Source organism: Bison bison, unplaced genomic scaffold (assembly GCF_000754665.1).
Source record: "Bison bison bison isolate TAMUID 2011002044 unplaced genomic scaffold, Bison_UMD1.0 scf7180017846569, whole genome shotgun sequence".
In the NCBI taxonomy this organism is placed as follows: domain Eukaryota; kingdom Metazoa; phylum Chordata; class Mammalia; order Artiodactyla; family Bovidae; genus Bison; species Bison bison.
The window spans coordinates 1062035-1084979 of record NW_011477142.1 but is presented as its reverse complement, the minus strand read 5'-3'; positions in this window follow the sequence as shown (position 1 = coordinate 1084979).

The window sequence follows — 22945 nt, the reverse complement described above, 5'->3', positions numbered from 1 at the left end:
TGGAAATAAAAGCAAAAATAAACAAATGGGACCTAATTAACCTTAAAAGCTTCTGCACATCAAAGGAAACTATCAGCAAGGTGAAAAGGCAGCCTTCAGAATGGGAGAAAATAATAGCAAATGAAGCAACTGACAAACAAATAATCTCAAAAATATACAAGCAACTCCTACAGCTCAACTCCAGAAAAATAAATGACCCAATCAAAAAATGGGCCAAAGAACTAAATAGACATTTCTCCAAAGAAGACATACAGAGGGCTAACAAACACATGAAAAGATGCTCAACATCACTCATTATCAGAGAAATGCAAATCAAGACCACTATGAGGTACCATTTCACACCAGTCAGAATGGCTGTGATTCAAAAGTCTACAAATAATAAATGTTGGAGAGGGTGTGGAGAAAAGGGAACCCTCTTACACTGTTGGTGGGAATGCAAACTAGTACAGCCACTATGGAGAACAGTGTGGAGATTCCTTAAAAAACTGGAAATAGAACTGCCTTATGATCCAGCAAGCCCACTGCTGGGCATACACACTGAGGAAACCAGAAGGGAAAGAGACACATGTACCCCAATGTTCATCACAGCACTGTTTATAATAGCCAGGACATGGAAGCAACCTAGATGTCCATCAGCAGATGAATGGATAAGAAAGCTGTGGTACATATACACAGTGGAGTATTACTCAGCCATTAAAAAGAATTCATTTGAATCAGTTCTAATGAGGTGGATGAAACTGGAGCCTATTATACAGAGTGAAGTAAGCCAGAAGGAAAAACACCAATACAGTATACTAACGCATATATATGGAATTTAGAAAGATGATAACAATGACCCTGTGTACGAGACAGCAAAAAAGACACTGATGTATGGAATAGTCTTATGGACTCTGTGGGAGAGGGAGAGGGTGGGAAGATTTGGGAGAATGGGATTGAAACATGTAAAATATCATGTATGAAACGAGATGCCAGTCCAGGTTCAATGCACGATACTGGATGCTTGGGGCTAGTGCACTGGGACCACCCAGAAGGATGGTATGGGCAGGGAGGAGGGAGGAGGGTTCAGGATGGGGAGCACATGTATACCTGTGATGGATTCATTTCGATATTTGGCAAAACTAATACAATTATGTAAAGTTTAAAAATAAAATAAAAGAAAAGAAAAAAAAAAAAGAAATTGACTCACAGACTCCTGGAAGCTGAGCAGTCTCAGGTCTGCAGAGTGAGCCAGAAGGCTAGAACTATGCAGTTCAAGGTAGAAGAGGTCAGCCTCGGGGGTCTAGAGCTACAGAAAGAATGATCGAATGGCCCAGAAAGAGCCAAGGACAAACGACCAGCTTAAATAGGATGCAGCTGTTAGAAGTAATGATATAGATATGCTGATGATGACATAGATGAATTTGAAAGTACAATGCTGGGTAAAAATGATAAGTAACAGAAAGAGATCTAAAACTCAACTCCAGGTACAAAAATTAAAACTACATACACACAGAATGACAATGCTCATTTGCAAGAATGTTTGGGAACTGGTAGATTACATGTCAAACACTGGGGTGGCTGCATGGGCTAGGGGAGGAGACTATGGGTTAAAGGGAATCAACAGAAAAATAAATAAGAGAGGGGTTTTTCCTGGACCAGTGTTGATAGTGAACAAGGAATAAGGAAAGGGATTAACTCAACCCTTTGCATCAAGGGTCCAACATTTTTACTAAAAGAAAAAATAGATTTGGTATTAATTTCTCTGATATAAGAATGATATAAGATATAAGAATGATATAAGAATGAAGCAGCTAGGACCTGAGGAATGTGAAGAAACAGCCCAAGGTTGTGAAGGTGGTGGGAGATCCCTCCCAGAAATGAGAGGCCAGGAGAATCCTTGATGCAGACTGTTCTTTTAAGTCACACTGCCATGGCCCTACCTCCCTGGGACAGTCAATCCACATAATACAATGAGTCAGCACCGGTGTGACCTCATATCACTGCTGTTCCTTTTTTGTGCTCCTTCCTGCTGACCAGTGAGGAATTTCTCCAAATACTAAGGTCCCACTTTTGTTTGAGAATTTACTTTAGAAAAGTACCACCATTGGCCTTACACCTATGATTAGCCAAAGCTTCTATAAATGGTATCATTTTGGGGGCAAGGTAATTGTCAGGTTGGGCCTGGGCAGACACAGACCTCAGCTGTTATCTACAAGGTCACTTTCAATCTCTTGCCCTTTACCATCTGTCAACAGACGTCTCACTTGGTTTATGTTAAGCTTAGAAAATGGGGTTTGGGTTTAGGCGGAAGGCATGGTTGGCTTCAGCTGCCTGGCTCTGGGAGGGAGGGAAGTGGGAATGGCCTTAGCTACTCTGGGGCTCTGTGTAAGGGGGCCAAGGAACACTTGCCCCTCCAAAGGACGCTTGTCTCAGGGGCCAGAGTGCTGTCTGCCCACAAACAAAATCCTCTCCACTGAATAGCTTGCCAGGGTGGGTTATCAGGAGAGGTCAATTACAGAAACGGGCCCAGGAAGCTGTCGTGATCACATTAGCAGATTGTGAAAGGAGGATAGATGAGGCTTTTGATTTTGGGATTTAGTAGAAGAAAAAATACACGCTTGTCTGGATCACTCATGTTGCCAGATCAGATAAATCTGAATCACTTTGGTATAATTAATAACAATAATAGCAGTGACAATAAATATAAAATTGGCCACCATCATTTATTTTTTCATCTAGTATATAGGAGGCATCTACTCTGTAGGACTTCCCTGGTGGCTCAGACGGTAAAGTGTCTGCCTACAATGCGGGAGACCTGGATTCAATCCTTGGGTCAGGAAGATCCCCTGGAGAAGGAAATGGCATCCCACTCCAGTACTCTTGCCTGGAAAATCCCATAGACGGAGGATCCTGGTAGGCTACAGTCCATGGGGTCGCAAAGAGTCAGACTCGACTGAACGACTTCACTTCACTTCATAGGAGGCATAGGAAGCCTGGTGTGCTGTAGTTCATGGGATTGCAAAGGGTTGGACATGACTTAATTATTGAACAATAGGGGGCATGGTGCTTAGGGCTGACATCTATGGTCTCATTTCATTCTCGTGATTTTTTTTTTTTTTTACTTATGGAGACTCTGAGGTCCAACATACTACACAGCCTGCTGAGCCCAGAATGGAGCCAGAAGAGGAATCAGGTCGCACAAGCTCCCCTGTCTCTGCTCCTGCCTCATAGACATTTGGCCCCAACCTTAGGAGTCTAGTTTGTCCTGGGACAGGATAGGGTGGGGTGGGGCTGGAAGCCCAGAGAAGTTAGAAGCATCCCAAGTGGGGCTAAGTGAGACCTCCCAGAAGCTAGGATTGATGTTGTCTTCAAGGCAGAGTTTGCTGGTTGACACTATGCTTTCGTTTCCTCTCCGCACCTAGAGAGAGTTCCTTTGTTATCTTCTGAAAGGCAACTCTGATAAGAAGGGAGTTCATCCAATGACTCAATCAGGATGCAGATCCTGATGTAGACTGGGCTGATGCATGACTCCTTCATGGTGTCTTGAGAGTCTGGGGTCCTGGATTTCTCTGGCTGGGAGTCTCCACCTGGTCCTGGCCACTGGGAAGATGGATGGAAGGCAGAGGAGGGTGGGCATGGCCCAGGGTTTCAGGTTTGCTCTGAGAAAGCGAAGGTGCCTTGCCCAGAAGTGGGTGCAGTCCATTCATTTCCCTTCCTCTGGATCTCTTCATGGCTTACTCACATGGAGTCACACCCTCCCTTCCTTGGCAACCAATGGCCTGAAAGGGTATAAAAGCCCACTTTGCCCAATTCATTTTTAGGACTTTGCTCTCACTGCCTCCTTTTTGGTTTTCTCTTGTTAATGATGCTTTGTCCAGTAACAAATAATACTAAAAATAATTAATAATAATGATAGTAAAATAATTAGTGATAGGCACTGTTCATGCTAAGAAAGATTGAAGGCAGAAGGAGAAGGGGACAGCAGAGGATGAGATGATTGGATGGCATCACTGACTTAATGGACATAAGTTTGTGCAAGCCCCGGGAGATGGTGAAGGACAGGGAGGCCTGGCATGGTGCAGTCCATGGGGGTCATAAAGAGTCAGACACGACTGAGCAACTGAACGACAACTGTTCTAATTGCTTTACATTGATGACCTCATTTGATCCTCTGTATGACCTTGTAAATTATTCTGCCCAATTGGCAGATGAAGAGACTAAAGCTTGGAGAGTTTGGGAAACTAGTTTAAGATCACACAGCTAGAATATTGAGGAGCAGGGAACACAACCCTATTCTGTTTTCCTTCAAAACCTGGGGTACTCTCTGCTTGACCACACTGCCTATAAAATGAGGCTGGTAATAACAGTGGCCCTGCTTGCTTTGCAAGCCTGCGGTGAGGATCAAATGAGACAGTAATTGGGAAAGCACTTTGAAAATTGCAAAGCACTGTATAAATATATGGTATTATTCTAATGTATCACTGGCGTACAAAAACATTACTCCAACATTTCATTTAGGAGAAGACACACCAGACCATTATTCAATAAGATAACACCACATGTGATCCTTTTATCATTCTCAGAATGTTTACGAAGTCCACGAAACCAAAGCCATTAAGAAGATCTTGTTTTCTGGGGAGACTCAGTAAACTTGGAGCAAGCTCAAGACATCTTTAAATAGCCAGGAAGTTAAACTGAAGAGACTGCATTAAGTATCAGAGAATTGAATGTCCTTTCAAACTCTGAGAGTTTAAAATATACGATTTTGATGAATTACAGTATTCCTAGGAACTGCTTTCAAGGAGTTAAATGAGAATTCCCTTGGGACCAGTGGGAGCTATGATAATTATACAAGATAATAGTAAAATTAATTACAACAAGTGGAGCAGTGGGACATCCAATCAGACTCCCTGGTTAACTTGATAATGCGTACGTGTGTGTGTGTGTGTGTGTGTACGTGTGTGTGTGTGTGCGTGCTCAGTTGTGTCCCACTCTTTGTGACCCCATGGACTGTAGCCTGCCAAGCTCCGCTGCCCATGGGATTTCCCAGGCAAGAGTACTGGAGTGGGTTGCCATTTCTTTCTCCAGGGAATCTTCCTGACCCAGGGATTGAACCTGTATCACTTGTGTCTCCTGCATTGGAGGAGGATCTCTATGGGTGCCTTTGTGTTCTTACTGGTAAAATGGGAATAATAGTAGTGCCTACCTTTTAATGGTATTGTAATGATTAAATAAAAAATTGAAACAGTGCCTGGCACATACTAAGCACTCAGTAAATATTACCTTGAGCTGTTATTGTGACTTACTAAGCTCACAAAATATTTATGAACAACTCAAGAAGAGAATGTTAAAGGCACTATTATATATTCAGCTGTAATGATTAAGAGCTTATAATGTGCCAGGTATTATGATCTATCTATACTTTATATGCAGAGAAGGCAATGGCACCCCACTCCAGTACTCTTGCCTGGAAAATCCCATGGATGAAGGAGCCTGGTAGGCTGCAGTCCATGGGGTCGCTAAGAGTCAGACATGACTGAGCGACTTCCCTTTCACTTTTCACTTTAATGCACTGGAGAAGGAAATGGCAACCCACTCTAGTATTCTTGCCTGGAGAATCCCAGGGATGGGGGAGCCTGGTGGGCTGCCGTCTATGGGGTCGCACAGAGTCGGACATGACTGAAACGACTTAGCAGCAGCAGCAGCAGCATACTTTATATGTATCATCTCTTTGATTATTATGACAACATCAGAAAGAAATTTTATCACCTTCTTACATTTTGCAGATTTGGAAACTAAGGCCCAGAGAATACTGTGTGATAGTCTGAATTGCTCTCTTAAATTTCTTTATTCTTTACCACTTCCCCAGACTATCAACACCTGGCAGCTGGTAGCAAGTCCTCTGCTTGGTATTGATGATATTGGTTGATACTGAGATTGGAGAAAAAGATTGTGCAGTGTCCTAACCTCTCTTCTCACACTGCTGAGAAATGGGCAACAAGAAGGAAGACCCTTCTGGAAGCAATGGCTAAGAAAGTTAAAGTGGCCTTTCCATACCTTTTCAGGGTTTTGCAGTTCTGATTACATTCCCCAAATAGAACTATCCTTGAAGCTGCTTTGAACCTGATTTTAAGGCTTTAGAAATACTCAGTAAGACAGGTGTATGGGGCTGGTACCTTGTAGTCCCTCAGGATTTCCAACTGGGTTGATTTAGAGTATTATCACATCAGTTGTTGCTTAGTCGCTAAGTCATGTCTGACTCTTCTGTGACCCTATGGTCACAGGGTCATCAGGGCCCTCTATCCATGGAATTTCCCAGGCAAGAATAGTGGAGTGGGTTGCCATTTCCAGGGGATCTTCCCGACCCAGGGGGTGAACCTGCGTGTCCTGCATTAGCAGGCGGATTCTTTACCACTGAGCTACCCCGGAAGCCCCTTTCACACCAGACCACAGCATTAAAATTCCTTTAGCTCCCCATTGTCCAAAGGGATTCACAAGGCAAGAATACTGAAGTGGTTTGCCATTCCCTTCTCCAGTGGACCATGTTTTGTCAGAACTCTCCACCATGGCCCATTCATCTTAGGTGGCCCTACACGACATGGCTCATAGTTTCTTCAAGTTAGACAAGTCCTTGAGCACACCATGAACAGGATGAAAAGGCAAAACGATATGACAGTGAAAGATGAACTTTCCGGGTCGGTAGTGCCCACTATGCTACTGGGGAAGAGTGGAAAAATAACTCCAGAAAGGATAAAGAGATGGAGCCAAAGTGAAAACAGCGCCCTGTTGTGGATGTGGCTGGTGATGGAAGTAAAATCTGATGCTGTAAAGAACAATATTGCATAGGAACCTGATATGTTAGGTCCATGAATCAAGGTAAATTGGAAGTGGTCAAACAGGAGATGGCAAGAGTGAACATCGACATTTTAGGAATCAGTGAACTAAATGGGCTGCAATGGGCAAATTTAATATGCCAACAAGTTTGGAAAACTCAGCAGTGGCCACAGGACTGGAAAAGGTCAGTTTTCATTCCAATCCCAAAGAAAGGGAATGTCATAGAGTGTTCAAACTACTGCACAATTGCACTCTTCTCACATGCTAACAAAGTAATGCTCAAAATTCTCCAAGTGAGGCTTGAACAGTACGCGAATCAAGAACTTCCAGATGTTCAAGCTGGATTTAGGAAAGGCAGAGGAACCAGAGATCAAACTGCCAACATCCATCAGATCATAGAAAAAACAAGAGAGTTCCAAAAATACAGCTACTTCTGCTTTATTGACTATGCCAAAGCCTTTGACTGTGTGGATCACAACAAACCGTAGAAAATTCTTAAAGAGATGGGAATACCAGACCACCTTACCAATTTGGGGAAGGAGTATGTCAAGGCTGTATATTGTCTCCCTGCTTATTTAACGTCTCTGCAGAGTACAGTATGAGAAACGCTGAACTGGATGAAGCACAAGCTGGAATCCAGATTGCCAGGAGAAATATCAATAATCTCAGATATGCAGATGACAACATCCTTATGGCAGAAAGTGAAGGGGAACTGGAGAGCCTCTTGATGAAAGTGAAAGAGGAGAGTGAAAAAGCTGGCTTAAAACTCAACATTCAGAAATCTAAGATCATGACATCTGGTCCCATCACTTCATGGCAAATAGATGGGGAAACAATGGAAACAGTGACAGACTATTTTCTTGGGCTCCAAAATCACTGCAGATGATGACTGAAGCCCTGTAATTAAAAGATGCTTGTTCCTTGGAAGAAGAACTATGACAAACCTTAACAATATGTTAAAAAGCAGAGACGTTACTTTGCCAACAAAGGTCTGTCTAGTCAAGGCTATGGTTTTTCCAGTAGTCATGTATGGATGTGAGAATTGGACTAAAAAGAAAGCTGAGCACTGAAGAATTGATGCTTTTGAACAGTGGAATAGAGGAGACTCTTGAGAGTCCCTTAAACTGCAAGGAGATCCAATCAGTCCATCCTAAAGGAAATCAGTACCTGAATATTGGTAGTCCTGAATACCAATATTCATTGGTAGGACTGATGCTGAAGCTGAAACTCCAGTACTTTGGCCACCTGATGCAAAGATCTGACCTATTGGAAAAGACCCTGATGTTGGGAAAGATGGAAGGCAGGAGGAGAAGGGGACGCAGAGCATGTGATGGTTGGATGGCATCACTGACTCCATTGACATGAGTTTGAGCAAACTCTGGGAGTTCGTGATGTACAAGGAAGTCTAGCATGCTGCAGTACATGGGGTCACAAAGAGTTGGACATGGCTGAGCAACTGAACTGTCCAAAGGGAAAATGTTTTGATTCTTTAATAAGCATGGTAGAGTGAAGTATGTTATACCTTCAAGATCCAACAGACCCAAGTCTGAATTTTGGCTCTAGCTAGAATCATCAACTAGCTGCAGGATTTTGAGCTGAGAATAATTTCTCAGAGCCAGTTTCCTCATTTACTATATAATACTTCCTTGCCAAGTTATTGTAAAGATTAAACAAGAAACAATGGGAGGCAAAGTACCCCACTCCATGTGGCTCACAGTAGTTGATTACTGAATAGTAGTTCCTGTTCTTTCTTTTAGCAAAGCACATGTAAGCTTTTCTAAACAGACCTCAGTCTATGTATTAATGTACTCTTACTATGTGCCCTATAGTTCATAAAGACCAAGTTGAAACATGTCATTTTCAAATTTGTTACAGAAATGAGGTCATTTATGTGAAACTGCCTTGCTTAATTGCCTGGGCAAGAATGGTCTAATTAACGTGGAGTGAATGAGGGTGGCTGAATAGGAGGAGACAGGGATATTGAGAATATTTCCTTTCAAGGGGTCCCAGATTGAACCTCAGACTCAAGGAAGCCTCTAGAGGGGAGAGGGAAATGGAAACAGGGGAATGGTCAATGAAAGAACAGAGTTATGGAACCTGTATACTGCTGCCACCTCCCTCACCCACCAAAGTATTTGCCCCCTCTCTCCCTGAAGCCAGACCACAGCCTGTTACATTTAAAGTTTGCTATTTGTTCAGCCTTGAAAGGGCGGTTCATGGCATAGGGTTAAAATCAGTGCATAGTGATTGCTTTGTGGCTCAGAGAATTATCCCTGGCTCGTTCTGCACTGGATGCTAATCCTGTAAATGTCATTTGTGTGTTGCAGCTAGCTGTTGACTTCATGTTGACTTTCTTTGTATCAAACATAAGCTCCTAAAAGAGTTTCTGTGCAGAGGGCCATTTAAGGCTGTGTAGTTGGTTTGGGATTGACTGGGAATATAGCCTCTCCTGGAATTGCATTTAGGATCTTGACTCAATGTGGTATTTTCATGCTGATGTTTCTCTTGGTCCTTTTTTTGTGTGTGTTGGGTAGCTGGAAATGGACAGATGCACAACATGAAGCCTCTTGGGTTTCTATAGTAGCACATTTCATATCTGGCATTGTCAGCTCATTAGCTGTTCTGCCTAAGTGAATTTTCCAACTGATAAAAGCATTCCCTGTTGAATGCCAAATGGTTTGCTGTTTGATGGAAATCTTCCTTAAGGGATTGCCCACACACCTCTGTCGTTGTAAAGAGGGCTACCTTTTCACAATAATGCATAGTCATCATTGTGAGTTATTGCACAGTGCTGCCACAGCATGCAGACCCACTGTCTGTTGAACTCTAGACTCATTGCCCCAAATTGTTAGGCTTTTTGAGTCCTTGGGTCCCCTTTCTTTCTCCTCAGAGTACTTTCTAGTTTATCTGCCTCCATCTCCTTTCCTGCTCTCCATTTGTTGTGTCTAGTCAACTCTAGGCTGAGAAATCTGATAACTAAGTTTATGAAAAGTGTGTATAAACAGCTTCTGAGTGAAGACATTTAGAATTTTCTAAGGAGGATGAGCTTCAGTGCTTAAATCTAGGTTGGCTCACAAAAACAGAAAGAGCCCTTACTTGGACCATATTTTGTCAGATGTTTATTTACCCGATCTGCCCAACTTGAATCCCAGGACCCAATCCAAATGTTAACTGAGACCTCCAAGTTACTACTAGCTGAAGGAGTTCCTTTAAGTGGGATTTATAAGAACTTCAAAAGGATTCATTCAATCATTTCTTGTTTACTGCTAGGCACTCAGCTAAGCATTGGCTATCTAGAAAAACACAGTCCTTGCCTTTAGGATAGTATAGCTGAGAGTATAGATGGGGAAGAAACACAGCAATAGAGGAAATTGGAGAACAGTATAAAGGGGTGTCTGACTAGGTTCTTGTACAGCTCTGAGGAGGGCATGATGTCTGCTTGGAAGACTGAAAGATAAGAGAAAATTTGCTCCTCTGTACCTCCCTCCTTCATTTCATTTATGTCTTTCTTTAACTCCCTCATTCTTACATTCAATAAACATTCACTTAGCACCAACTCTATTCCTTGCACTGAAATTACAGTAGTAAATGATGATTCCTGTTCTAATGTGAATATTGGAGAAAGAATTGAGGGAGGGCAGAGGGATAGAAATGACATCCCAGCAGAGATAACCAAGGCATGAAAGGTGAAGTGTCTTTGGAATGGTGAGCTGTAATTTAACATAGCTGGAATAATGGGAAACTAGATTATAGAGGACTTTGCATACTCTGCTGAGGGCTTTAAACTTTATCTCATGCACAGTCGATGCCCAGTGAAGGTTCTAACCAAGGGATTCTTAGAAAAGTGTAACCATATGGTGTGTGGATTATGGCATGGAAGACAGACAGTAGCAGAAGAGAACCAAACCCATACCATCTAATGAATCATGTATAATTTTGAACTTCACCTTAAATTCTGGGTTTTCTTCCTCAGTTCCCTAAAATCCATGAATGGCTTTTCTGTTGTTCCTGCCTGTACTGTTTTTACCCCTTGATGCTTTTGCACGGACCCAAGCAGTCAGAAGCTGTAGGAGGTCTGAGAGCCTGCCTGACTCTGGGAATGGCTCATAGATGAGTCACCCTTGGTTTTGCTGTGGAATGATTTCAGCAGAAAATGTATTATATAAATAAATATTATACTGGTTTTTAATCTACATCATGAGGACTAAATGAGATAATGAGTGTGAAATTCTCATGCCTGACCCATAAACACTAAATAAACAACAGTTGTTTTCAACTGAGCTTGTTCTACTTTGTCGTGCATCTGGCAATGTTACACACTTTGAGCTTTTCCCCACTATTCTGTCAGTTCTTCAGCCATGGGGGCTGAGGGTGTTAATCTTTGTATCATACTGACTTTTAATTTAGGTTGTTTAACATGTCATACCCTCATTCAGTCACGCAGAGACACACGCCTACTTTCAGAGAGCAGTGGATATTCAGTTTTAATTTATCATGGCATTTAAACTGGAAGAAAACCTCAGGGTAGTGTTCCTGGAGGTTTTAATGAGAACAACATTCTCTTTGCATTATCAATGTTCCTCAGTCTCCACTTGGCTGGAGCCACTACCTCTGGCTTCAGTTAGCTATTTACATTCCTCTATTTTTATATAAATTGTGCTATATTAGCATATATTTCACACTGTGACCTAGTGTTTCCCAGATCCTTTAAGCCAGGCTATTTGTACATTAGTCAACGTCAACGGAAGTAAAATCGAAAATTGAGTACAGACTATAGCCCTGCTACATCGCACAGTCTGTCATGCTGAAATGAATCCCTTGTTCTAAGAAGATTTGCTGTGAAATACAGTCTATTTACATTAAGGAGACCTCTGTATATTTAAGGCGTAATTGTTTCAGGGCCTTCATTAATTCTTGAACTGCAAGACCTAGACTTTCTTTTCTTGTATCTTTTCTGTAACAATGGGAGTCGGGGGTTTTCAAAAAAATCACAAATTGGTCCTCATTAAAATGGAGCTGGAAATGGTTTGCTGGTAACATGCTTTACAAAAATGAGAGAATCTCATTGTAAATCAATTCCAGGGCCCAGCTGTCTCAGAGTTCAGGCTGGGAAGCTCCAGGATAAAAGGTAGTCTGTATTTGGGGGGAAAACTAAAACAATTTATTACTTCTGTAATGGATGAAGTGCTTATCTTGTCAGAGAATTTTAGAGTTGTAAGGAATCTCAGAGTTCACTTAACCCAGTCCCTTCCTGGAATAGTAATCCCTTCCCCAGCATCCCTGACATATGGACATCTTGTCTCCACTTGAACACTTCCATCTCACTCCTTTTAAAAAATATCGTGGTTAGATATACATAACATAAAATTAGCCATTTTAACCATCCTTATGTGTACATTTCAGTGGCGTTCAGTTCAGTTGTTTGGTGACTGTCATCACTCTCCATCTGCAGAGCTTCTTTGATTTTTCCAAATTGAAACTCTGTATCCATTAGATGGGAATGCTCCATTCCTTCCTCCTCCTCAACCTCTGGCAACCACCACTCTACTTTCTATGTCCATGAATTTGATGACTCTGGATACTTCACATGATTGGAACCATAGTATTTGTCCTTTTGTGACTTGCTCATTTTACTTGGCATAATGTCTTCAGAGTTTAGCCATGTGTCAGAATTTCCTTCCATTGTACATATATACCACATTTTATTTATCCATTCATCTGAACATGGGCACTTGGCTTGCATCCACTTTTGACTATTATGGATAATGCTGCTTTGATTGTGTGTGAACAAATATATGGTTAAGTTCCTGTTTTCAGTTATTTTGGGTATATACCCAGAAATAGAATTGCTGAATCATATGGTGATTCTATGTTTAATTTTTTTAGGAAATACTACACCATTTTCCACAACAATTGGACCATTTTACATTCCCACTAACAATGCACAAGAGTTCCAATTTCTCTACATTCTCACCAATACTTGTTATTTTCTGTTGTTTAAACTCCTTTTAAAACAATGTAATATAATTGTAATATCTTGTGCTCTGGCTTTGAAACTTGGCTCAATCACATATTTGCTGTGCGAGTGTAGACTATTTAATCACTCTCATTTTTTTTATTCAGTTTGTATTTTTTGTAAAATATGATTAGTAGAGGAGATGTTGATAATAATAACCTTATTAAATTATGAGGAGGAATGAGACAATTCATTTAAAACACATTTTGATATCTAAAAATTATAGGCTATCAGTGGATATTGGCTTCTGGGTTTTTGGTAGCAATTGATTAGATCATTCTATTTGCGGGGGTGGGGGAAGGAATCTTATTGTTAAATTATCTTCTTTATTTTCAATTAAAATCTGCTTTGGTGTAACTTCTGTAACTTGTGTAATGGTTACCTTCAATCCATCAGTCCTATTTCTGCTCTTTACAGCCTCACAGAATAAACCATATCTTCCTTCTGTGTATCATTTGTCTGATATTTGAAAACAGCCGTCAGTCATTCACTGGTCTTCTGCTTTGGCCAAGCATTCTGGGTTTCTTCTACTGTTTCTTAAGTAATGTGGTTTCTAGATCTCTCATCATGTGCCTCAACCAGTTCTGTACCATAGTTTGTCTGGTAGAATAAAAGAATAAAGTGACTGGAAATTTCACACCCCACCCCCTCAACATTCTTTTGAGTTTATTCCCTAACAGTGATGTCCATAAGGAAGAATGGATCTGTGGATGTTGATGAATCAGTTCAATAGACTAAGCTTCCCTTCATTCCTTCCCAACATTTCTTTTTCATTGCTCAGAATGCCCGAGGACTGTAGCACTTGCTTTTATTCAGTTTAGGATCAGTCTTGCATCATTTCACATATTCTCCATTTGGTTTTTTTCTCTGAAAAATACCAGTGCTGTTTCTGAAAGTTCCTGAGTAGTCGAATGTATCCTGCATTTTTCTGATTTATACGCCTGATTTATCTAAATATTTTTTCATTATAAGCTCTGACATGCAAGAAGACTTTTCAGTTTTATTATGAACCTTTTACTCTTAAGGACAAAAATCTTAAATCTCTTTTCAAGAGAGGGGAAGTTGTATTTTTATGTAGGATAAAATAATTGAATGGTATTCTCTCTTGGCAACTCAGCTGTGTGTTTGAAAACCTAGTTCCTCAGGTATCATCCTCCAAATCACATGTCATATGCTTATATTTTTAAAAAGGTAAAAGCCAGAGTTTTTTCCTTTCTATAAAAACAAAAGTGGTGAAGGGGAAGGGATAACAACTCACTTTCTTGGCATTTTAATAGAGTACTCAGAGTACTCCCAACATAAGGCACTATTCTAGTTGAAAGGTATGTTAAAACTATGTGTAAACTCAAACCCTGGCTTTAGGGAAGGACTAGCAGTTTCACTTACAATTGATGTACATGAGCTTTATGGCATGGGTTTTATAACTTCTTTAGCCACTTGGAACATTAAAAAAAATATCCAAAGTTGTAGCCATTTTTCAAATATTTACAGCTGCCAGATTGCTGACATCCAGCTAAATAAGGCCTTATTTTGCAAAATCAAATCCATGTGGTCACTTCTTAATTAGCCTGTTTGCCATAAATGCCTTTGGGGTGATGTCATCCATGCCTGGTGATGAGCATCCCAGCAGAGGCATTCCACACCTGGCAGTGTAGCAAACCAGCCAGCCACCAGTGAAGAGTAGGGAGCGTCAGCTCTTCTTCATCATTTTGATCACTCTTGTCCCCCACTGCACAGTGGTAAAGAATCCACCTGCCAATGCAGGCTATACAAGAGATGTGGGTTCGATCCCTGGATTGGGAAGATCCCTTGGCTAAGGAAATGGCAACCCACTCCAGTATTCTTGCCTGGGGAACCCCACGGACAGAGAAGCCTGACGGGCTATAGTCCATGGGGTTGCAAAGAGTCGGACAGGACTGAGCACGACAAGTTGGTATATCCAGGGCAGCACAGTGTCACTTTGGTTACTTTGTGATTTAGTTGGTATATCCATTAAAATCTGCTACCTTGAAGTTTGCAGACATTGGCAGTTAGTGCTTTTGAGTTTATTTAAGGTAAAGAATTGAAGACTTAGAAATATCTGTGCAAAGAAGGGATACCCAATTGGTAGCTGTTAACCTCTAAGCATATTAGAGAAGCCAGTCTACCATCACCAACATGGTTGCCATGGAATGTGATGACCCTTCTCTCCTCTGGATCACCTTTCTTGCTTGACTGATTGCCTCTCTCGGTTCCCATTTCAGTGTGGAGCACATGACATGGCAATAGGAGAGGAAAATGTAAAAGATGATGTAAAAGATTGGGTCTCCCAGTGTGACCCAAATTCCCTGACGTTTTATTTTAACATTATAACTTTGGGGCAGAATTTCCTTTGTCATATTGTTTTATTTTGTGAACTTAAAAAAAACCCCACAACCCTTGTAAATTTCAAACAGAATTTATAATGTAAGTAGTAGATACAAAGTGAAGTCGCTCAGTCGTGTCAGACTCTTTGCGACCCCATGGACTGTAGCCTATCAGGCTCCTCAGTCCATGGAATTTTCCAGGCAAGAGTGCTGGAGTGGATTGCCATTTCCTTCTCCAGGGGATCTTCCCTACCCAGGAATCGAACCCGGGTCTCCTGCATTGCAGGCAGACGCTTTACCGTCTGAGCCACCGGGGAAGCCCTGTAAGTAGTAAATGGTGCATTAAATGCCAGAGAATGGACAATAGGTTAATATATATAATAGGCTAATTATGTCATATAGACTTCAGCTCAGGATATTTGTGTTTAAAGAGATGGACTATTTCATACATTCTAGTAAAAAGAATTAATTAGTGGTGGTGTAAACAGAGGCCACTGTAAAGTAGGAGACAGAACCAAGGGTTCAGGTCTTAACTGGCCCCTTTTCAGCAGTGACTTTTGGCACTTCACCCTCTCATCCTTGGTTTTTGTGGGATAGCAACACTACCCCACAGAAGGGGATGGTAACACTTCAGTAAATGTTTATGAAAGCATGTATGCATGTTCTTTTCAAACTGCCGTTGATGCGTGGATTGTTCTGGTCGGGTGGTTCTGCTGGTTAGTGTTGCATGTGCTGTAGTCCTCGCCCCACTCCACTCTTCCTCTCCTCCTCATTGCTGTGACAGCTACCCCTTATCAGTGTGAGAGACACTGGGGAAGGTCCTGCCTCTATTGACCCATGTCCTCTTTACCTGCCAGTCAGTGAGATTCAGCAAATATTAGGTCCTTAGTAAGTGCCTGGCACCAGAGGATGTGAAGATGAGTGCTCAAAACAAAACAAAAAGAACATGCAGCAATATATAATGAATTATGTGTAGTTCCCCAAATTTACTCATCTCCCAGGGACAGAAGAGCCTTTGGTTTGCCCAGCTAATGTCTACTTGTCCTTGAAGGTTTCAGAGTCAGTGTCCCTTGGCAACTTGTGGTGATCATTTCTATTCCTTGCCCACTGGCTCTGATCAGGTGCTGCTCCTCTGGGGTCCCATAACATGCTGGCATACCCCAAGGGAAACACTTATCTGAAGGAGGAATCATTTTGAGTGTGTGTTTTAAAAAACTCCCCCATTTTGCACATGGTATAAAAAACTTTAAGTACAGAAGGATATATGGTAAGAGTGAGTTCTTCTTACCCCTGACTTGTAGCACCTCAGGTCCCCTTCTCAGATGTAGACATTTCTCAATTTTTGTGTATCCATTTTATAGCTACTATATATATATAAAAGAATATACAGTATATATATGCACAAACATTATATATATTGCTAAAATTATATATATATAGCCACAAATATAAAAGTACAGGCATTTTATTCCTTTTTATACAAATGATATTTTTCTATATACATGATCAGTACTTTGCTCTTTTTAGAAAATGTAACTTAAGGATATATTTTGGTGATTTTTTCCTAATGAATACATACAGAGCTTCTTTATTCTTTTTAACAGGTACATTGTGTTCCACTGCAAATATTGGATAGGCCATAATTTATTTAACCAGTAACCATGTAGCTGGATGAGTAGGTTGTTTCTAATCTTTTTCTGTTATAAACAATACTACTTTGAGAATATTGTATAAATATAATTTCATACATATTTCAGAGCATCTGTAAGATAAATTCCTAAAAGTAGAATTGCTATTGACAAGGTATTTGCATTTAAAATTTTCATAGATGTTACCAAGTTGTACCAATTTATGCTCCTACCTATCAATATAAGGGTCCCTATTTCCTTATATCCCTCCCAGTACAGAGAAATATCAAGCATTTCTTAAATTCCTAATCTGATTGGGGGAAAATCACATCACGTTGACATTTTAATTTACATTTCTTACATTATCAAGTGATCTTAGTATGGTTTCATGTGTGTGAAAACCACATGTTTTCTTATTTGTAAGTTGTCTACTCATTCCATTTGGCCTCTTATCTATTTCATTCTTGGTTTTTTTACCCTTGCTTATCTGTAAGAGGTTTTGTTTACTATTATGACTGCTGGCCTTTGCCTTTTGAGTTGTAATAATTTTTTCTTCCTAGTTTCTTCTTTTTTCCTTATTGAATATTTTAAATGCAATCCGATGTATCATCTTTCTTTTTATAGCTTTTAGATTTGTGTCAAACTTTGAAAAGCCCTTTTCACTCCAAATTTGCTAAGTAAAATAATCCTGTGTGCTAAGGATACGCTTGCTTGATGGGGACCTTGAGGCAGCAGGTCAGGAAAAATGAGGGCAGCAGAGAAGGCTTGTAGGGGAGGCCTGAGAAGAGGGAGGACTCTGGGGCTGATGACAGCTATGGGACCTCCACCGTGACCTCGGGGGGAGGCAGTGTAACAGGACCCATCAGCTCACTTCCTTCTCCCATGCAGTTCCACCAGCTGCAACAAATCCCCCCAAATACCTTGGACTTCCCTGACTGAAAATGTATGCCCACATTCCATTCCATGGGGAAGGTATACACCTTGCCTGAGCAAAGCAGGTATTGAGAACATTGTCTTATCAGCAGGCAATCAAGTAGCCCATCATGGTAGGTGACACACATGAGCGAACAGGCCAGCCCATCCATCACATCCACAGTAGCGCTGGTCGTTCCTGGTCACTGCCAGTGACCAGGAAGGCCTCCTGAAATGCTGCTGTTTGACAGCTCTGGGAGGAGGGAGAGCCCTCCCTTTTCATATAAGAGGGGCTCTTTGGCAAATCCAAAGCATGCTCTTGCACTGTTGTGGAAAGTTCCCATGCCTGCAGCCACAAATACCCAGCTGCTTAAAGGCTGCAGGTAGAACTACATTTCAGATACAGATATCAACACCTCAGAACCAATTCCAACTATTTCCATCAGGTTTGAAAACCGAAACAGACATGGCAGATTGATGGTGGAAGAGAAGAGTCACAAAATTAACTACATGCAAAGTTACTTTTCTTTCTAATAAAAGAATGAAGGAAAGAATATTGCACCAGGGGAATGACCAAGTGACCAAGTCAGTGTTCTTTGAATCGCAATTGCTCTGAGTCTGTGTTTACAAATGGGTGAATATCATTCCTTGTAGATCGTTGTGTAAAAGGATCCTGTACTTTTGCATCTCTTTAGTCTAATCAAATGAGCTGTCCACACACAACCCTATCTGACGAGGGAGGTTTACCCTGGTGGGTGGCGCTCCACCCTGCTTCACAGCAAGGAAAGGAGGCTCCTGCCCCATTTGTCTCTTGCCTTTAGTTTCTCAAAGACGAGGGAGGTTTACCCTGGTGGGTGGCGCTCCATCCTGCTTCACAGCAAGGAAAGGAGGCTCCTGCCCCATTTGTCTCTTGCCTTTAGTTTCTCAAACTGGTTTCTGATGCACGAGAATATTTCAAATTTGGTCAGTTTATTTAGTGGAAAGACTGTGGGCTTTGGAATCAGAAAGACTGGATCCAAATCCTGACTTTTTCACTCTATGACTTTAGTCTAGTTCTTAACCTCATTGGGCCTTAGTGTTCTCATCTGTAAATGGGTATCTATAACTAACCCACAAGTAATGCACATGACAAAGTGAAAGTGAAAGTGAAGTCCCTCAGTCGTGTCCGACTCTTTGCGACCCCATAGACTGCAGCCTGCCAGGCTCCCCTATCCATGGGATTTTCCAGGCAACAATACTGGAGTGGGCTGCCATTTCCTTCTCCAGGGGATCTTCCCAACCCAGGGACCAAACCCAGGTCTCCCGCATTGTAGGCAGATGCTTTTACCATCTGAGCCACCAGGGAAGTCAAACCATCCCACAATTTAGTGACCAGAAGCAACAAGCATTTATTTATCTCATGAGTCAGTGTGTTGGCTGGATGGTTTTCTGGTCTGAACTGGGCCAGGCTGGTCTCAACACCTTCTTGTAAGCCAAAGCAAGTCACCAAGTTCAGCTCAGATTCAAGCGGGGGAAGTAGGCTGCATCTCTTCATGGGAAAAACTGCAAAAAGGTGTAGGTACAGGGAGGAATGAATTGTGGCCATTTCCATCTACGCACTGCTTCATACATATAAATGTGATAACATATGGGGAGTGCAGCTATTATATCACTTACACATTCAGAAGACATTTGTTGAGTGCCTGCTATTGTGTACAAGTCAACAGCTCCTGCTGTGCATGATGTAGAGTTAAGTCAGACCTCGTCTCCAGCCTCTATAAGCCTTCAATCTTAGTAAAGAACACTGAAGCAATTGTAGGTCACCTTACAAAGTGTAAAGTGTCTTAAGAGAGGAATTGATAAAACAATATGTTATCTAAGAAGAGGGAGAGATTAAGAGGCACTGGGAAGAGATTCTGGCCCCAATTTATGCTCTGCTTAATGTTTCCCTCTATTTAATTTTAATTATTGATCTCCCCAGGCTATCAATAATGACATGGTGCAGGAAACCCAGTGCAGACGGGCAAAGCATTTTAAACTGGAGCAATTTGAGACAAATTAAGTATTTGAAAATTGCCAGCCATTTAGATCCAACACGCCCAGGCTAATGTGGCTGGAACAAAAGCATCTTACTATCTTGTAGGATAATAGTAATCCTCCTAAATTTACCTCTGATTAAAATAATTTCCACTAATCCAGGCACCCCTCAATCCCATTAACTTAAACAGTTGGTTTCCAGGGACAGGCAGAAAATACAAATTATACGTTCAGTAGATTTTTTCTGAAAATATTTTTTAAAAAATGTTTATTCCCCACTCTTTGGAACTTTGAAATGACTGAATTAACAGTGTGCTAGAGGGGATTAGAGAAAACCCAAACCTTAATACTGGAGATGAGATTTCAGCAGCAGGGTAACCACTTGTGTGGAGCCAGGTTTGGGTGAGGAAGATGGTGCTTACATTCTCTTGGCGCTTGATGACTCGCCAGGGGACGTTAGGCAAGTTCTCTGGCCGAGTCTGGGTTTCTTCAGCTCCAACCAGGGTATGATTATCTCGGGCCTTGATCCTTCACATGTGGAGTCATGAGCTAATGTCTGTTCTGTGTACAGGCTTTCTTGAAAGGAAAAGTGCTACCTAAATACAAGGTACTTGTATTACTGTGAGGTCCTTGAAATCTTAATAGCTTTTTCAACTGTGTCCAAAGTGGCCTTCTCTTTGTAAATGCTTTAAGTGGATGAGAATCAAAGCTGAAAAGGGTTTTGTTCCTCCCACGTTGTATGCCTAGAGTCAGAGGACTGCTCATTTTTAGAGTGTGTCCAGTTTCCTATTTGGTGAAGAGCTTCACAAACATAAAAATCCCAGCCATTGAGATCCATGTAATGGAGATACTGGTGGAGATAAAACTGCCCTGCTCTTCACAGGATGATAATTTTCCTCCCGAGAGTCCAGTTGGCCATATTGTTGGTCAACCAATTAAGAGGACCTTCTAGTTAAACATAAATATTTTGCTTTGAAAGACTTTCAAGTGGTACCAATTTTGTCCTTGGTTAATATTCACTGGGCTGTCTCAGTATTGATGAGATTTCTGACTACTTTGAGATTTTTATGACAAAAAAAAGAAGTTTAAATCAGCCAACTCCCTTTACCTTAGATTCTTAAATTACATTAAACTTCTCAGTTTAGTTAAACTTTTTTGTGTTGTTTGGATTTTTTGGCAGGCATATCATTATATGAGTTTCCCCACACTGGTGGGCTGTAGAGAACTGATGCTAGACTGGTTATATAAGACCCACTTTGGGAGATTTAATAGTTTAGGGATAGGAGGTCCAAGAATCTATGTTTGTCTAATATGCTCCCCACCTGGGTTTGGGAATTGCTGCATTAAATACCCCTCAAGTTGTATCTATGGTAAATAAAATAGTCTTTACCAGTCAGTGATAGCTGCTACTCTGCTGGGCACTGAACTCATCTTCGAATATTTTCCTAGTTAATCCTCATCGCAGTCCTGCAAGCTCACTACTAGTATGCCTATTTTATGCATGAGGGACTGAGGTTTAGAAGTATGAAGTAATTTGCCTGAGGTCATAAGTTAGTGTGTGACAGACTCAGTATTTGAACATGTCTGATTCTGAAGTCAATATAACCCTTTCATTCGTTCCTCTGCCATGGTGCTTCTCATCTAGCACGTTACATGATCATGTCAGAACCAGGTAGGACATAAAGGAAGCATGAGACATGATCTTTGCCCCCAAGATGTTTACCAGGTAATCAGAGTGAAAGGAAGAACACTTACTGATGACTGAAGGACACATGGATCGTAGAATTGAGGGCAAGCTGCAAAGTAGAAAATTAGAAGAAAACTGCAGTCTTTGTCTTCAATAGAAAGCTGAATATCACTGAGTTAGCAGATTTATTATATTTTCCTATTAAACTGCATGTTGTTTTGCTATGATTTAAACATAGCTTAAGGTAGGAAACAGAGGTATCTTATTTGAACTTCAAACACGAGAAAGATTTTATTGATGTCAGCACTACACTATTTCAAGGAGATGAAATTTGTGCATCAAGTATTCTGTTTTATATATTTCATTTTTTATTGGTCTGGATAAAGCAGAAGTTATTTAGCTTGTGTGTAGTATTATGTTGAATGGACAATTATTTTCTCTCTTTCTAGAGCCAAGTATAAATCAGAAAGGTAAAAGGAACTAGAAATTTGGAAACTCTTAGGTTACACTAGCCCTCCATTGCTAGCAGATACTTATGTTGCTAAGGAGATAAAGACACAAAAGACCCACTCCTGGTTGAAAAATCAATTTAGGAAGTACACAGGGCTGGAGCTAAATCACTAAAGCTGGAAGAGACATTCCCTGTTTCTAATAGGAGACTCGTGTTAGTAGCCAAGTTCTGCAGGCAAGGGCAGTTACGTGACTATGGCAAGTGAAGACATGCAGAGGTCTCAATCTTTGTTCACTTTTTGCAGAAGTCAATCCTGTTCGATTAAAAGGAGGAAATTAGATTATTCAGGCTCCTTGTGTCCATTAAGCATCTGGCTCTCCATGAACCACATCCATAAATTGCATCACCAAAATCTTTGGTCAGGACAGGGTCTTCTGAGACTGTGCTAAGCCCCTTTACCTCCCCTACCCTCATTAACCCCCTTCCCCACTGCCAATCTCCATCCCATACATAGTGTTTATCATATGGTGTTTTAATTCTTTATTTACTTCTTTGTGTCCCTACCACACAGTGATTTCCATGAAGAAAACAAGTCAATTTTGTTCACTAGTATGTTCCAGCACCTAGATAGGACTTGACTGGTCAGGTACAGAGTAGGTACTCCGTAAATATTTGTCAAGTGAAAGAATGGATGGATGAATTAATGAACAAGTGAATATGATCACATTAAACTCAAGGTGAAAGTAAGGAGTTTTTAAAGAAATCCTTTGCAGCCATCTAGTTTTCTAAATTGTATGCTAATGTTCATATGCTGATGCTCAAGCTGGTTTTAGAAAAGGCAGAGGAACCAGAGATCAAATTGCCAACATCTGCTGGATCATGGAAAAAGCAAGAGAGTTCCAGAAAAACATCTATTTCTGCTTTATTGACTATGCCAAAGCCTTTGACTGTGTGGATCACAATAAACTGTGGAAAACTCTGAAAGAGATGGGAATACCAGACCACCTGATCTGGCTCTTGAGAAATTTGTATGCAGGTCAGGAAACAACAGTTAGAACTGGACATGGAACAACAGAC